General features: G+C 51.6%; 1 protein-coding gene across 8 annotated transcripts in view; it reads right to left on the bottom strand.

Moving 5' to 3' along the window:
* Positions 1 to 4,296, bottom strand: part of PLA2G6 (phospholipase A2 group VI) — a 58,294-nt gene extending 53,998 nt beyond the window's left edge. For 2 of the 8 annotated variants that reach the window (XM_026479648.4, XM_048217941.2), the window contains exon 1: positions 3,891 to 3,952. The gene's annotated coding sequence lies outside the window, so the exon portion shown is untranslated. Of the gene's footprint in view, positions 1 to 3,890 lie in introns of all 8 variants that reach the window. The other 6 variants (XM_044392307.3, XM_026479650.4, XM_048217943.2 and 3 more) reach the window with 6 other exon arrangements.
* Positions 4,297 to 14,864: the final 10,568 nt, after the last annotated feature.

Below are 14,864 nucleotides of genomic sequence, written 5' to 3'. Positions count from 1 at the left end.
AGGACTGGCCTCGTGGCGGATCCTGGGAGCACACACAGAACCGCTCGAGTTGGAAATCAGGCTTCCCGAGCCCCGGCTGCTTGCGACAGGATGTCCCATGACCGGAACAACTGGCACAGGCCAGCGGCGCCCTCCTGTGCAGCTGAGGTCCCCCCATCCGCCGCCCTGGCAGGACGGTCAGAGCGCCCGGCCCAAGCACCGCCGCCTTCCTTCCTTCAGCCCCCACCAGCCGCGCCTCTCAGCACGCGAGCGCATCAGCACACGCTGGCCTCCGCCCACTGGCAAGAGCACCCCGCTTTATGGTTGCACGGGTTCCCACATCTGTTAGCTGCCCCGAAGCTCACGGATGCCCGTGAAAGAAGGAAGTGCAGGTGTTTCTCTCTGTCTGGCACATGGGGAAACTGAGGCCCAGAGAAAGGAAGTGGGAGGTGTGGCCAGCGGCTGGACTCTTGCCTTCTTCTTCTGACTCCTGAACTGCACTAGGCAGAGGGCCCGCAAACAGTAGGTGCTCCATTAGTGCATAAGAAAAGGCTGACTGGAGGAAGGGGTTAGGTCAAATGTCCTTTCCATCCCCCACCCAAGCCTCTGGATCTCCAAAGCTGCCTCTAAAACAAAATGTTCCTTCAAATGTTCTCTCTGACCCCAGCTCATCCCAAACTCACACCTAATGTGAGGAATGGAGAAGGGCTTGCCCCTGCCACTTCACACACGAAGCAACACTGCTACATTCATCCAGCACCCACTGGGCACCCGGCGCCCCACAAGGTGTCGGAGGTAATTCCCACATTTAATCCTCAAAACACTCCTAAGACACGGTGTACTTCCACCCCTATTACACGCGGGAAACTGAGGCACAGGAGCTTATGTGACTGGCCAGGGTCTGAACCCGATTAGTTAGCATCCGGAGCAGCATCTCGTCATCTTCAAACTGCCTTCAGGAGAAAGCCTGAAGGGAACGTGGCTGAATGGCTTGATTTTCAGCCTCTTGCCCTCCAGAAGCTAAGGCTCACAGCTAAAAACGCACCGCCGGTCACATGAGCCAGCGCCAAATGGCCTTCAAGACGGGGAAAGGTGTCTTCTTCACCTGCTCCGCTTAGCTAGACCACAGAGGCAGCAGAATGTCCCAAACGTGGGGCTGAAGCCCCCAAGGACGGGAGACACCGGTAACTTGAAGAGATCGTTGGCCTCGTGCCTAGGTACAGGGTGGCCCATTTTATGAATCATTTTATGATTCATTCTATAAATATTTACTGAGGACCTACTCTGGGACAGGCATTGTCCTAACAGCTGAGACTCGGCTAGTGAACTAGACAAAAATCCCTGCCCTCCCAGATCTTCTACTTTAGCAAAGGGTATAAATAATGAAGAAGATAAAAAAGGCAAAGCATATACGTAGGTTTTAGATGCTGGATAGATGCTGAGAAGAAAAGGAAACCAAAGAAGGGGGATAAGAAGTGTCGAGGTAGAGGCTGAAATTTTAGACAGGGTGACCAGGGAAGTCCTGACCAAGAACTTGACCCTGAATAAAGACTAAAAGGAAACGCTGCCGAAAACTGTGGATATCTAGGTGAAGAAATGTCCGGGCAGAGGGAAGAGCAAGTGCAAAGGCCCTGGGGCTGCCACATGCCTGATGAGTGCCAAGAACAGCAAGGATACCAGTGAGGTCAGAGCGGTAACAGAGGGCCAGGCACATACAAGTGAGAAAAGCCACTGCAGCGCTTGGAGCAAAGCAGCGACGTTAACACATCACTGCCTGGATGAGGGGTGTCGAGAGGCTGTAAGGATAATCTCACAGCTCCAGCCTAAGCAACTGAAATAACACTGCCATTTCCTAAAGATGGGAAAGTAAGTGAGAGGGACAGACATTGGTGGAAGGTGGGGAAGGGATGAAGGGGTATATACCAGGAGCTTAATTCTAAATACCTTTAACTTTGAAATGCCCATGTTTGAGGTGTTGAGCAAGCAGTTATATAAGTGAGTCTATCATTCGGTGGAAAGATCTAGACTGGACTGGAGATATAAACTTGGGAGTTGTCAGAGTAGAGATGGTACTTAAAGTTATGAGACTGGATGAGGTCACCTGAAAAATGAGGATGGATTTAAAAAAAAGAGAGAGAGAAGCAGCATTTCAGGCATGGACCTATTAAAATGTTCTCCCAGGAGCCACCCTCTAGAAAGCGAAGCTCCTAACAAGGCCTCCTCTTCACTACGACTCCCCTCACCCCTTCCAAAGACACACGCACACACAGCACTTCCTCTATCTCTTGGTGATGTCATTCTGCTGAGTGAGAAGGAAATTCTCATGGAGGATACTGTCACCTAATGAGAAAGTAATCCGTGGAAGGGAGAAAAAGTGCCCTGGGTGCTGAGACAACAGCAGTGAGCCTCACACAGCAGGGGGATCACACAGGCTCTACTGTTCCTGTTGGCAGGTTGCAACTCCAGCCTCCTGGATTGGTGTGACCTCAGGCAACTCATTCGCCCTCCTTCTTATGTTAAACAGGAATAACACTGGCTACATCAACGTAAGAAACAGTCTGTGATATTTGTTAAATAAATGAGGAATGAATGAATGGTAAAAGCAACAACATACAAAAGAGTCGAACTCACAGCAGATGATCGATAAATACTGTCAAATGCTAAATGCAGACGCTGGGCCTTCTACTTGTCTTTCTCTCCTTCTTTTGTCATGTCCCTTTCCCTGTCCTGGCTGTCACACAATAGCAAAACCATGCATTTGTACCAGATCATACTGATTACAAAGTTTTGCCTTCTACACTTTCTCAAATTTTCAACCTCATGGCAGCCTTACGAGGGCAGGAACTACAATCCCCCATCACAGACAAAGACTGCAGCTTGGGACAGAAAACAGCCTCCAAACTCCAGGAACATTTTAAGGCAGAAACAATAACAAAAACACTGCATACAGCCCAAGGGTGGGGCACCAGTGTTGCCAAACCAAACCTGCCTAACATCCTGTTGGGTGGGTAAAAGGGCAGGTGAGGGAAAGACCCAGAAGCTCAGGGGAAGGGAAGGTATTTGTCTGGGGTCACATGAGTAGTCCATTAAAAAAAAATGGGCACAGATCCCTGAGCCCTGTGCCCTCCTTGTCCCACACCCATGGACCTGCCCATCCCAGTGGCATGGTCAAACAGATCACACCTTCCCGATCACCAGCTTCCAGGCCATCTCTGGGAGCAAGCGGGGGACACAGAATTGGTGGGTTGGGAGACACTGGGGTGAGGAGGCTATGAGGAACGAGGGAGAATGGTGGGGCGCAGGCACAAATGAAATCTGGAAGCACGTGAGAGAAAATAAGCAGAGAGAAGCAGGCAGTTAGGAGTCAGAAAGGGGGAGAGGAAAATGGACAACAGGAGAGACACAATGGAGAACTGCAGAAGACAGGTGGTGCGGGGGATCAGGTGGGAATACAGAGGCAGAAAAGTCGGAAGCGCTTAAAAGGGCACAGGAAAGCAATGGGACAATCAGTGCGGCCCAGAGTGAAAACTGGGGGCCCTGAGAGGCACTGAGAGAGTTGGGGGGAGACGGGGGGGGCTAACCAAGGAAGTCAGTGATAGAGGGGAGACACACAAGGGAGACTGGGGTACTAAGGAGGGACCCAGGGCCAAAGCTAGCGTCCCTGGGGAGGTCACAAGTTTGAAATGAGACAAGAGCTGTCACAGATGGAATTTGGGGGCGCTGAAGAATCAAAGGGCGGAAGGTACGGGCACTTAGGGGGTCACACAAGGGTCAATGAAGGACACGACTAACAACCGGGGAACACAAGGGAGGTCCGAAAGAGGGTCGGGGTGGTGACCACCGAATCTGGGGCGCGGAGCTGGTTTGGGGAAGGGCCCCCCAGGCCCCGCCTCCCCTGCGCCGTCACTCACCTCGGCTTACTCAGCACTTCTACTTCCTTCTACTTCCGCAAACAAATGAACCCGGCCTCACGTGACGGCCAGGCCACGGCCCTCCGCCAATCACCGAAGTCCGTGTTCCGGCGGCCGCTGAGGCCCCGCCCCCGCGCCGCGAGGTGGGTGCGCGAGGAAGGCGGGGCGGGGCTCCGCCATGTTTTCTAACTGCCCAATGGAAAGGGCTCTCAGCGTCGAGGGAGGCCTGGCTTCGGGCTGTAGCCAGTCTTCCGCGGCCGGGCCTGGCCACGTCTGTGCGGGGCGGAAGGTCCTCGCGCCGGCTCGTTGGCGGACATGTTGATGAGGGGCAGGAGTCTCCTCCTCCGCCTTCCACCTCCTGAACTGATCTGGAGGCCTGGAGTCTGACTTACCGTTACTGACGGCTGGGTCCTAAAGATAAAAGTTGAAACTAGCAAAGACACTGGGCGTGGCAGGGAGGAACCTGCTTTGATTTTTGACGGGGACCCCCAGATTGAGCAAATAAGAAATGGGATGCCCAGATAAATTTGAATTTTGGCTCAACGACCAATAATTTTTTATTTTAAATAAAAAACCGTAAGGATGGTTGTGCCAAGAAAGTATTCGTTGTGATCTGGCAGCCCTCCACCCAGCTGATCTCAGGAAATACCTTAGCACTTTCAGTAGAAACGTGGGCAAATGACTTGGTCTCTGCAAACTCCTCATCCTTAAAATAAGGATGTTGCGACCTAGAGATAAGTTCATCTCTGTTCCTGCACATAGTGGAATTTCAACAAATGGTCGTTGGTAAGGCGGAGAAAGGCACACTGACGAGCGGGCTGTAGTGACAGCTTTGCTTCTGCTGAGCAGATAGTATCAACTAATACCCGTACAGAGCTTCACCCGTTACAAAGTAGTTTGACTTCACATCCATCATCTCTGAAGTGTAGCTGCTCTTGTCTGCACTTTACAGGTGAAGAAACTGTTCTTAAACTAAGATTTGAATTTTGCTCAAGAGTTTGAGATTTGAGAGTTGAGAGAACCGGGTGAAGACTCAGACTTCTCACTGAAAATATTTTGCCCTCCACACCCCAAACAAGTAAAGTGAGGATGATGGTTATCGGGGAGCTTGCAAAAGGTCAGGCATTCCACCCTCTACCAAGTCATCTGACCCAAGAAAACACGCAGGTTCAGCGGGCTGAGTCCCATTCCTCAGCAAACACCCTGGTATTCACAGTGGGTCTGCAAGGCAAGTTTGGCAACGCAGACACACAACTGAATCTGAAAAACAGAAAAGGCTGAGGGAGGCTGGATCAATTTTTAAAAGCCCTCAAAGATCCACGAAAAGAACTCTAATCTCAGGGCCTCATAAACTGAGCGGCCCTCCCCTAGGTATTTCTGGTGAAAACTGAAATGAATGGATAAAGCAAGAGATGAGGAACAGGGGATTAATAGGAAGTACTGAATGATCAAGCAATGCCAGAAACATCTCAGAGGGACTTTAAGCTACAAACATCTCAGAGCAAAATGTCTGCTTTCTAGGAGCCCAGAATCCGGAGAGTCAGACTAGACCAAGTCCCCTCCCTCAGAGTTGGACAGAAATTTAACTCTCTGGGGCGCCCAGGTGGCTAAGTTGGTTAAGCGTCCGACTCTTGGTTTTGACTCAGGTCATGATCTCAGAGTCTTGAGATCCAGCCCCGCACTGGCCCCGGACTCAGCCGGCTGGGAGTCTACTTCAGATTCTCTCTCTTCCTCTCCCTCTGCCCCCTCCACACTCACGCACACGCTCTCTCCCTCTCAAATAAATAAATCTTAAAAAAAAAAAGAGAGAGAAATTTAGCTGAAATGCTAATGATACAGTTTACACTCTTACCTTGCTGGATCCTCACCACAATGCCGAGAAGTAGGACTCTTGTCCCCCACTTTATTGTTGAAGAAACCTACAGGTCCTGCAATGGGAAATGATCTCCAGAGTCACGTGTCAGTAACAGGCAGGACCAGGGGCGCCTGGGTGGCCCAGTCGGTTAAGCGTCAGCCTTCAGCTCAGGGCGTGGTCCTGGGATCTGGGGATGGAGCCCCTTGTTGGGTTCCCTAGCAGGAAGCCTGCTTCTCCTTCTTCCTCTGCCCCTCCCCCGCCGCTGGTGCTCTCACTTTCTCTCAAATAAATAAATAAAATCGTTTAAAAATAATAAATAAATAAATAAATAAATAATAAATAAAAGGCAGAATCAGAATCAGGACCTGCCTTGTTTTTTCTTTCCCTGCTCCATGGAAGTACCCACAGTGAACAAAACCAACAAAAATCCCTGCTCTCCTGGTGTTTGCAGTCTTGTGGGGAAAAACCGATGATAAGCAAAAGCAAATCAAACATAGGGTGTGTTTTGCTAAAAGTCTTTCGGTGAAGTGTCACGACGTAGCATCTTTCTTTCCAAGAAGCTTAAGTGCGGAATCTGGGGTGATGTATATTAGTGCCATTGCACTAGTCCTTCTACATGTTGTGTATTTGAACATTTTTATAATTAAAAACCTGGGCGGAAAGCGCAGCGTGGTAGAGGGTGATAAACACTGTGGAATAAAAGCGAGGGAACGTGAGGGGTGGGGTGCAGTTTTAAACAGAGTGGCCAGGGAAGGCCTCACTGGGAAGGGAGATACTTAAACAATGGCCTGAGGGAGGCCAGGGAGTGAGCCTGGGAAAAAGGGTTCCTGATGGAAGGACTGGTATGAGCAAAGGCCCTGAGGCAGGAGTCTCCTTGGCTTGTGTCAGGACAAGCAAGGAGGCTGTCAAGCTCGGAGTAGTATGAGAGAGCAGGAGCCGGGTAGGCCAAGAGGTCAAAGGGGTATCAGGGCCTGAAGCACATTGTAGATCATTTTAAAACTTGCACTTTCCTTCCGAGGGAAATGGGGAGCCATGGGAGGTTTTTGAGCAGAGTGACCTGATTGGATTTACATGTTAACAGATCATATCTGTTCGATAAGAATAGGCTGTAAGGGCAGGCAGAGGCTGGGCGGCCAGGGAGAAGGCTATTATAGAAACTGGGGTGAGAGACGCTGGGATGACCCGTTATCCCATCTAATCTTCACAACTGTAGAATTACAGTCGGGCTTTGCGTCATGATAAAACGTGTACGGTAGAGAAGGCATCGCAAGAAGGCGTTGTTGAACTCTGTCTGTGGGAAGCATTGTGAGATGACTCTTGAACAGGGGTGGGCACCCGCCACCAGTTCCTGTAAACCAAATTTTAGTGGAACACAGCCACATCGTTCATTCGTACCCCTGTGCTGTCTACAATGGCAGAATCGAGGAATTGTGACAAGACACCGTATGGCCCACAAGTCCTGAAATATTTCTATCTGGCCCTTTACAGAAAAAAAATGTGCCAACCCCGGTTCGTAAGTTGAGTTTCAAAGGTTGAATAGGAGTTTGCCGGCTGGATTGGGAAAGTAAAAACATTCCGGGTGGAAAGAACCCTATGGGCTGAAGTTCACATCACAAGATCATATGGATTGTTCGGGAACTGCAAGAGGTTGAACGTTGCTGGAATCCAGGGTGTAGCAGGTGAGTGGGCAGTGAGCCACAGAGGCCATGCATGAAGGTTCTCGAGTGCCAGGCTGAGGACGCAGACCTTGCCCTCTGCAGCCCGTGGGAGCCCCAGCAGGGTGACAGGCCACTGATGTGGAAAAAAGTCCCCCTGCTGCTATGGAGAGGTGAGCGGAGGGCACGGAGGCCACGAGGCAGCTGTGTAATGATTACACTAATTATATGGCTTCCGACTTGACGGTGGGGGGGGGGGGGCATCGAGCCTTGTGCCTTCTGGAAGGAAATGGGTGCAGGTGACCTTGGGCCGTGAGGCAGCAGCCACGTGTGTTCCCATCCCAAGGAGGAAAGCCAGTCCTGGCCGGCAAAAGCAGGACCTACCCACCACCCTGGGGGCCCCTCAGCCCAGCTCAGGGGCTCCCAGGACAGACTGTGGCCTGAGGAGAGACTGGTTCTCAGGGCCAGGGAGCCAGGGAAGCTTTGCCAAGAAGCTAGCCTGAACCTGGATCCTGAAGGGTGGGGAGGGCTTGCCGAGGCTGAGCGGAGGGCATCTCAGGCAGAGCTGGGGGACCCGGGGCCAGTGGCGGCGCAGAGTCTAGCCTCTCGGGAGGGGGTCTAACACGGGGTTCTTGGGCGTCAGAGTGCACAAGGCCTTCACCCCTTTCTTCTTCCTCCTGGGCGTCTCGTCCTCACTTCGGCTTCTCCAGCCAGGACTGATGAAGCACCTACTATGTGCATGGCCACACTCTTGGTGGGGTGGGGACACAAAAGATACATCGTTCCTGTCCTTAGGGTTCAAGTTTAATACGAACTTGCCTCAAATACGCAGATAATTGTTTATTGCGAAGAAGCATTGCACTAAAGGCAAATATGGTTTTCCTGGAGAAATCACAAAATTACAAGGAATCGTGTTCCAGACAAGCAGGATAGACCAGGGAGCGTAGTGGTGACCCCAATAATCCTACTGGCTTAAACACACGCTTATGCTTTTGTTCACACTGTATGTCCAACGTGGGGAGGGCTGGGAGTTCTGTTTATCAAAGTCACGCAGAAAGTGTCTTGTCCAATTTAGGTTTTGGATGAGAGGCTGGATTAGAAGGTTCTGGAAGTGGGGAGACCAGGCAGGAGGCTGAGGAGGCTGTCCGGAGAGAGACGCAGGGGCTGGAACTGAGGCAAGGCTGGGGAAGAGAGAATGAACAGGACTCGAGGAGCTGAGGGCATGGAGACTTGGTGACTGCCCTGCTGTGGGAGTGAGGGAGAGGGATAAGGCGAGGATGGCGGCCTGGTGTCTCCCTAGGGTGACTGAGTGGATGGCGGCATCTCCAGCCTCTTAGGGAAATGAGGAGAGGTCCAGGTTGGGCGGTGACCCCAAGTTGCTTGTGACTATCGTGACTGTGCTGGGTTGGACCAGCCTGAGTCCACGTCGGCTATGCAGACGTTCAAGCAGTTCTGGCCCACAGAAGAGACAGACAGACAGACAGACAGACGAGAGTTGGTGAGAGAGAGAGGGGAATCATTAATACCGGCCGACACCTGAGATCTTGAGGGGGACTGAGGTCCCCAGGGAAGGGAAGAGGGGGCAAAGGCCAGAGCTCAGAGCATCACTAATCACTGAGCACAAGGGTAAGAAAGGACGGGGACTGAAAAGGTAGGAGGGAAGCCCATGCCTGAGAAGCTGAGGGGAGAGAGCCACAAGGTCAAGTGCTGTCAAAGAACAGGCTAGATCGGGAGGGAAAATGGACCCTGGATTCAGCCACAAAGAGGTCCCTTCAATGGATGGTGGGGCTGGAGCCAGACTGCAGGGTGGGGAAGAGGAGGGGGCAGGAGAGCTCAGAGGTGGCGAGGCAGGTTGGGCCTAAAAGGGAAGAAAAGGCGAGGCTGGGGCTGGGACCGATGAGGAGTGAAAGGTGCCGGGCAGGGTGCGGGTTGGGGATGGCAGCCGCTTGGGGAAATGTCAGTGCTGGAGGGTAGGCATGAGGGTCTGGGAAGAGGAGAGGCAGCTTTGGGACAGCTTCTGCAGGGCAGAGGAAAGGGGAAGGACAGGGGCAGGGGGTCGGGGCCCGGCCTCTCAGCTGGCCACCCCTTCTGCAGGTGGAAATGGGGACGAAGCAGTGCAGTTTTTCCCTGGGGCCTGACCCAGGGGCCAGACCCCAGACCCAGGGCTACCCTCACAGACAGTAGCCCAGTGCAGGGACACCCTCTGCCAGTCCCTAGTGCAGGGACACCCTCTGCCAGTCCCTCCCCAGTGAGCCTTAGGATCTCAAAGTAGGAGGGAAGAAGAAGGGCCGGATTCCTGTACCGGATCCCTGCCAGGGCTGCCCACAGGGAGTGCTGGAGTCGCTCAGATGGCTCCCCAACAAAGCCCAGGGGTTATGCCGCAGAGGCAGCGAGGGACAGCTCTGCCCTCGCATCAGACCAACCTGAGTTCAAATCGTCCTCTGCCAGGGACTGGCTGTGTGATAACGGGCTGGTTATCTCACCTCTCAGAGTTCCGATGTCTCTTCCGCAGGCGATGGTAACACCTAAGTCCCCAAACGGTGGCGAGGATTACTGGCGACCAGGCGCGGCGCATCCAGCAACCGGCTGCTCTCTGGGCAGCTGCTGAATCCACAAATGGGTCCATTTCCTCTGCTCTAGAAGGAGGCCGATCATTTGGGCCCCCACTGCCCACCCACAACAGGGAGGGCTTTTGTGAGAAGGAAAAATTAAGTTATGAAGACACTGAAATGTGAAGAAAGTGCAGGTAATTTGGGGCGATCGTTGGTTTATTTAGCAGGCGGAGGAAAGGGCTGGGGAAACTTACAGGGCACAGACAGGTCCTAGGCACTTAGCATGGTGCCTGGCCCCTAGGGCGCATGTCAGCAACATAGTAATAGCAACAAGTCCTACGCAGTCATAAGCTGCTACGAGGCATGTGAGGCGTGAAGAAGTGGGAACAAGACGAGGTGCCAGGAAGGATCCCCTGACATCGCTCCCACCCAGCAGAGGAACCTACCTCAAAAGTGGGACCTGGCTCAGTGACAGAGGGCTGCCCTGCTAAGGGGGCTGGGGAGGGCCCAGTGTCCAGGGACAGGAGCTCTTGGGGGCCTGGAAATCACATCTCAGGGCAGGAAGGGCCTCCAGAGAACACCCGAGCGGAAATGTCCAAGCCAGCACTGGTCCTCTCCGCAGCTATTTTTACAATGTGGAACACACGGTCGAGTCAACTTTCCTTTGAAGAAAGTTTACTGTGGTTTGAGATGGTTTCGAAATCACTGACCTAATCCTTGGCTTTCACTGCAGATGGGGAAACCGAGGCTGGGAACGAGGGATGCCCCACACTGGGTTCAGCCAGGGGTGTGAATGAGGTGCAGATCCAGGCTTGGGTCAAGCCTGTCCCTGTTCCTGAGCACCTACGGAGGGCTGGGGTCCCGCAGGGATATGCTTGGGTGCTATTTGGGGTTTTAGACCCTTGGCCAGATGACCAGTGGGTGAGCTGAACCAGTCAGAGTTGTGGGGACTTAGCTGGCAGAGGCAGTCAGTCCCTCCCTAGAAACTGACGAGGAGGCCCCGCCCTGCCCTGTGGGCGGGGTCAGCACTGGGGAAGGGCCAGGTTTCTCCAGGGGACTCCAGAAGACTCATCTCTCTCTCACCCAATATCTATCGATGTCTTATCCCACACTAGGCACTGGGTTACATGCTTCTAAGTGTGAACACATTAAATTGTTTCACAATCCATGAAATCGGCACTATTAGTAAGCCCGGTTTACAAAGGAGGAGAGTGAGACGGGGAGAGATTCAGTCACTCAGCTGGTGAGGGGTAGAGGCCAGGATTTGAGCCCTCGGACTACCCCGAGGGCCCCTACTTAACAAAACAAAACAGAGGAAAATCACTTCTGTTAAAACAAAAATCGCAGGAATGACAGAATTTCTGTATGTTCTTCACCCAGATTCCCTAACTGGTAATATTTAGCCACATGATCTTTATGGTTCCCTATCTTGTTCTGAACCGTTTGAGACTAAATTTCAGGCACGATGTCCCTTTACCTCTAAATAGTCCAACACGTGTTTCCTAAAATCGAGGACCCTCTCTTACCTAACCCTCTTTTACCTAATCAGGAAATCAACATCTGTAAGAGGCTATTAGCTGGTCTACAGACCTTATCAGGACTTTACCAACTACCTTCCTAATGTCCTTCATATCAACAGAAAATCCTGGATCCCACACAGCACTCAGTTGTCCTGTCTCCTCTAATCTAGAACAGTCCTGTCTTTGTCTTTCATGATCTTGTCATTTTTTTAATTTTATTATTTTTACTTTTTTAAAAGATTTTATTCATTTATTTGAGAAGAGAGAAAGAGCATGAGCGGGGGGAGGGGCACAGGGAGAGGGAGAGTCAGGCTCCCCGCTGAGCAAGGGCGCCTGTCGCTGGGCTCGATCCCAGGACCCTGAGACCATGACCTGGAGCCAAACGCAGAAGCTCAACTGACTGAGCCACCCATGCGCCCCAATCTTGGCATTTTTTAAAGGGTACAGTCCAGTTATTTGATCAGATTCTCTCTGGGTGTGTCTCCCGTTTCCTCACGATCACATTCACTGTCCCACAGAAGTGAGGCTGTGTCCTCCTCAGGGCCTCCTTCAGGGGGGTACCTGCTTCAGTTTGTCCCATTACTGCTGAAAGGAACTTTGATCACTTAATGAAAATGGTATCTGCCAGGTATCTCCATAGTAGAATGACTATCTTTCCATTTCTAATTAATAATTATAGTTGGGGGGGGGTGCCTGCGTGGCTCAGTTGTTTGCGTGTCTGCCTTTGGCTCAGGTCATGATCTCACGGTCCTGGGATGAGCCCCATGTTGGGCTCCCTGCTCAGTGGGGAGTCTGCTTGCCCTTTCCTCCTGACCCTCCCCCCTGCTTGTGCTCTCTCTCTCTCTCAAATAGTCCTTTAAAAAAATATATTTAGGTTAATACTTCAGAACTATAAAATTTCACGTTTCTCATCAAATTTTCATATCCACTGATGATTCTTCTTGGAATTCATTATTACTAGAATGCTTGCCTAATGGTCATTTTCTAACTCCATCGTTCCTTCTACTGGAAGGAGGAGCTTTGTCTTCTTCTATTCATTCATTCATTCATTCATTCATTCATTCATATTAGTGTGGGCTCATCGATTCTTCTCTTATTTAATGAGTTATGATCCATCATTACTGTTATTTTTTTTGAATATTCGAATTGTCCTACATTTGTCCAGTAGGAATCCTCCTTTCAAGCCACAGAGCTGCCACTTTTAAATATGACATTGCACTATGTCCCTTGACCTTGACCAGAAAGGGCGTCATGTCTGTGGGCAAGCAGTCTCTGCCGAGCGGGTACTGAAGTGTTGACCCCCTGACATGGGCAGGCTGGGGATGGGAGCAAAGGATTTAGGCAGCAGGGTGTCCTGGGGTGCTGTGCAGGTCACTGGGGATTCATTCACTACTGAATGAATCACTAGATTCATTCTTTCATTCACTACAATGGTCTCAGCTCTTAAGAAGCTCATAGAAAACGGTGGGGGTGGGGGGTAGAAAGCCCAACAATCACAATCGTGTAGTTTCTAAAATCACGAACTTCTGTATCCCGAGAGGTAATATGAGTGGCTCTGTGAGATGTGTAAAGGTAGGTCAAGTGGGCAATCGGTTGGGGGAGGGAGTTGTTTGAGTGTCAAATTTGCCACATTTGGTCACTTGGGAAGCTAGTGGGCCAACCTGCATATGAAACCCAAGGCCTTCAGGAGGTAAGAGATAGTAGTCACAATCCCAGGGGGACCTAGGTGCAGAGGCAGGAAGGCATAATGAGGGCTCTGACATCAAATTCTACTCTATCAAGAGAAGGAAGAGTCTTGCCAGGGACCAAGGCGCCACACAAAGACCACCTGCTCCAGGGGCCCTAACCCTTACACCGTAAAATAAGGTAGGCGCCGTGATGTCAGTTTCACAGAAGGTGTGGCTGTTGGAGGGACAGGCACTTCAGGCAATGAAAACAGCATGAGCGAGGACAAGGGAGGATGAACCGCAGTACTCCCCCATTTTGCCCCCCAAAGCTACCCCTTTTGAGTGGAGCTCCAGGCACTGAATATGACCCTCACGCTTGTACTGGTACCCACTCAGTTGGGCAAGGTCCACATATCTGGACCTGGAATCCATCAGGTCCAGATTCAAATTCTAGTTCTCGTACTTTGCAGCTGGGTGACTTTGGAAAGTCACTTGACGTCTCTGAGCCTCCACTGATATATTTCCTCAACACGTATTTATTGAGGGCTCCATATGTGCTGAGCAGTGTTCTAGGCACAGGACATGCAGTGGTGAACAAGGTAGACAAGAAACTTACATTCTGTTTGGGGAAGATAGACAGTAAATAGTAAGTAAATGTAAGCAAGTTAATACCTTATGGAGATGGTAAGGTAATATGAGAACATATTTCAGAAGTGGGGGCTCTTTTAGGCAGGGCAGATAGGAAAGGCCTCTCTGAGTCAGTGACTTCCAAGCTGGCCTGAGAGATGAGGAAGAGCTGGGCAGTGAACAGAAGAAGACATAGCTAATGCAAAGGACCTGTGGTAGGAATAAGTTAGGTGTGTTTGAAAGACAGGAGGAAGGGCAGCGTGGCTGAAGAGTAGTGGGTGAGGGGAGAATCGAAGGAGGTGAGGCTTTAGAGTTGGGTAAAGGCCAGATGGCTTAGGGCCCTATAGAGCGAAAGGAGTATAGTTTATATTCTAAATGCAAAGGGAAGCCATTGAGGGTGTTAAACCAGAGGGTGGGTGTAGTGAGAAAGAATCTTATCCTTGTTTTAAGAAGAACTTCTGTGTGTGAAAAAAGGCTTCAGGGGCAAAGTGGGGAGGCTATCAGGAGGCTTGCTGCCATTGTCCAGGTAAGTTGATAGTGCCTGGGCCAGGTGGTAGGATTGGGGGTGAGGAAGAGTGGTCAGGTGCTGGATGGTGCTGGATGGTGCTGGAAGTAGAACCAGCCTGACTAGTGGGGAAGGAGGGAGAAAGAGGAATGGGCTTGAACAACTGAAATTGGGAAGTCTGGGGGTACAGGGAGCTGAGGTAGGGTTGGTGGTTGGGAGCTGGATTTTTGCCATCCTCATCGGGCTCCCAGAGAGAGGTGCTCAGTGGGCAGCCCAAAACTCAGAGAAGCTCTTTGGAGATCATGGGCATATGGTTGGCATTTAAAACCACGGGACTGGATGAGATCATCAAGGCAGAGGGTGTAGGTTGAAAGGAGAAGAGGCACGGGGCTGTCGACTGCAAAATGAGACAAATGACACCTCCGCCCACGCGGCTCTCGCGAGGTATCACGTGAATGCGCCCGGCCGATGTTCTAACAGGGGTTGAGAATCCCGGCCCGCGCTGGGGTGGGGGTGGAGGTGGAGGAATGGGGCCTTGTGGGGGCGGGGCCGGGCCGGGGCGGGGCCAGCTGGAGGCGGGGCCGAGAGCTGGG

This window comes from Ursus arctos, unplaced genomic scaffold (genome assembly GCF_023065955.2).
Source record: "Ursus arctos isolate Adak ecotype North America unplaced genomic scaffold, UrsArc2.0 scaffold_21, whole genome shotgun sequence".
NCBI lineage: Eukaryota > Metazoa > Chordata > Mammalia > Carnivora > Ursidae > Ursus > Ursus arctos.
Note: the sequence above shows the minus strand (reverse complement) of the source record. Positions and strands in the feature narration are given on the sequence as shown.